Here is a 2,905-nt window from a genome sequence, read left to right on the forward strand (position 1 = left end):
TATGTGAATGACAGATATGCCACAAACAAAAATGTCATTTAACCATAAAGTCAGGGTGGTAGAACCCTTCCTAATATGCAAGTCACAAGCTGAGGTCAAAATCTTTAAAAAAAGTTGACACGTGAACACAGGACTACTCAGATACAAAGCTCAGCATATGCAGAAATATTCTGATCGCTGACATCAAATTCAAAAGAAAAAAGCAGAAAATTGAATAAAAATTATTATCTCTAACATTATTACAATTTCTCATCAGTTCTCAATTCACAGCTGTATTAGATGGAGACATACCGGTATTATTCCACAAATTATTATTACTTTCAAAATCAAATACTTTTAAAGCCATAATTCTGCTATCCCTCAAACATCTAATTTTCTCCAAGTAAAGTCAATACTGAATTTTAAAATCTTAAGAATTTATGAAAAAGTAATGGAAAACAAAGTACTGGAGGGCATTACGTAAATGCATACCTGCATGTGCCCCTTTTCTTTCACCAGTATTATAGTCTATACCTCCAAATTACAAGGATGCATTCCTGGTACACAAACAACAAATAAGAGCCACATCAAAAACAAGGGGTACATGCAGAAACATCATTTACACTTATTTTTTTTTTTAAATGTTTGAAGCTCCTTTCTAAAGTTCATTTTCCTGATCTTTTTTCTATGATGGAAGGCAATCAAACAAAACTTGCATGTGTTCTAACTCACCACAATACTCTCTGGAGAGTCAAACTTCTTTTTCTTTGATTTCTTTGCGTCTGTTAGGCCTGCATGGCGTCTGAAGATTTCCTCAAAGCGAACTTTGGTTTTTGCCTTTGCCTCACTTTCAACTGCAAAAAGAAGTCTACAGTATTATTTACTATCTCAATAATCACCATTGCTAAAAAAGTGCATAATCATGATTTAAAATTGCAAAAGATGAAAATTATTTATCAGGGAAAGTTTACCAACAAATTTGCTTGTATTCAGTTAAGAAAAAGGCTGTTGAATCCTCAGCTACAGCAGCATATTTACCATTGCCATTACAATTTTTACAAAAGTCCCTAAGTTTAAAATAAAAAAACCAAAACACTTCAAAAAGCAACTATAATCATGCATTCAAAAAGAAGCCAATGCAACATTAAAGATTTATATGAGACAAAATATGTACTGGAAATCAAAAACAAAGTATTCTTACCTGCTGGCATTTTCAGTCCTCAGTTAGAAGTGGCTCAACACACCAGCTGCCTCTTCCTCAGAATTTACAGTTCTATTTAAAGTAATTAACAATTTTCATTAACATAACTGGTCCACAGACTTGAAGCTAACAATTGAATGTGTGCTGATTAATACTGAGTACAGGTGTTTTAGTCTGGAAATAAATATTTCCCTATTTGTCTAAAATATTAAAAGCTTTCTGCCATCAAATCCCAGCTCAGGATTCTCAGCATCTATCTGATACTTATTATTTGAGAGTAAATAAATAACAACACTACAATTGGCAATAGCCAAATAATTCAGCACTGTAGTCCTCCAATCTGCTAAAAACCTCAAGAGTTTATTTAAATAACAATGACCCACAAAGCCATATATATTGAAGCCTTTCTAATCGGGTTCCTATCCTGACAGCATCGAGGAAGTCACATTGTAGTCAGCTGATACCTTCCAAAACAAAAACTAGTATCTGCCAGCAAATCTAACTTTATTACAAATCTCTAAATGTTTATGTTTACACAAAGCATTTGTATTTTTTATAAAGCAGACAAGCAATTACATGAAACTCATTTCTCTAAAGAGAAAAATGTTAGGCCCTACCAGTTGTGGAGAAAAGCCTACAAATGCAATCCAAAAAAAGCTTGAAGGCAAAGAAAAAATATTACCCAGCTTTATCTTTTCATCAAGAAAATTCAGAATGTTTTACAAAAAACTTTAATATAAAAAGCTGTTTTGTAAACAGCAGAACTAATGAAAAGTAGATTTCTATGAAAGTGTTATGTTCCCCTTAGCCTTCTAAACAACGAACTATCGTACCTATCTCCCTGACAGCCCATCCGACAACAGCTCCAAGTTCTCCCAAGGCAACATGTCCTGTTAGACACCAGTAACTCTCATTGACTGGACACCCAGACTACAGCAACCCTAAAAAATTAAGACACAGCATTAAATACTGCCAGGCCATATGGTTGCACTACTCTTGCACCATTCTGGTCCAAGCCACCTAACACCCATACACGGTTTAGGAGTTATTCTGGATTATTATTAATAGGCAGTTTGCATGCAGCCACTCAGACTTGAGAGAGCTCAATAGCAGTAAAGTGAACCAAACATACCACAGGGCCTCAACACTGACAATCGCTCCTGGGCACACACATCTTGCCAGCCAAGGGAAGGTATGAGGCTATATTGGGTCCCCAAGAATTTACACAACTGTACCATCAGATCCCTCTCATCTTTCTTTCACAGTGTTACTTGCACAGGCTACACACCTTCAGATCATTCCACACTTATTACGTAGAGCACTGTGGCCTGCTGGATAGCCAAACCAAATTAAAAAAAAAAAATAAAAAAAGGCAAAAAGTGTTCAGGTTGGTTTGGGATTATAGAAGTGCTGATTAGTCAGTTGCCAGGTGTCATTAGTTTACTTCAACAAAGCATTTACACTAAGTATCCAACAGTCTAAGGACGTTTGATATGAGCAAGGATGGCCAGAAGGGACTTTATTGGAAGCAAAAAAAAGTTTAGTTCTGTTATATGCTTCACCATAACACTGATGAGGTTGCAATATTTTCACTAACTGACACGTTCTGACTCGCAAAGCAAAGCTTTACTGTCACAACTAAACCAGTAACAATTAAAAGCAACACTTATTACAAGAAATGGTATCAGAAAACACCACTGGAAAATAAAACTGCTTTTGCAATTT

At 35.4% G+C, this 2,905-nt stretch overlaps 1 long non-coding RNA gene across 1 annotated transcript; it reads right to left on the reverse strand.

Moving 5' to 3' along the window:
- Window positions 1-652: 652 nt before the first annotated feature.
- Window positions 653-2,659, reverse strand: LOC114064200. Its single transcript, XR_003572705.1, has 3 exons — window positions 2,469-2,659; window positions 1,181-1,252; window positions 653-833 (listed from the first exon to the last, which is right to left on the reverse strand). It is a non-coding gene; the product is annotated as an uncharacterized LOC114064200 (long non-coding RNA).
- Window positions 2,660-2,905: the final 246 nt, after the last annotated feature.

Source organism: Empidonax traillii, unplaced genomic scaffold (genome assembly GCF_003031625.1).
Source record: "Empidonax traillii isolate 1590-97213 ecotype Southwest subspecies unplaced genomic scaffold, ASM303162v1 scaffold526:size440949, whole genome shotgun sequence".
NCBI classification, from domain to species: Eukaryota; Metazoa; Chordata; class Aves; order Passeriformes; family Tyrannidae; genus Empidonax; species Empidonax traillii.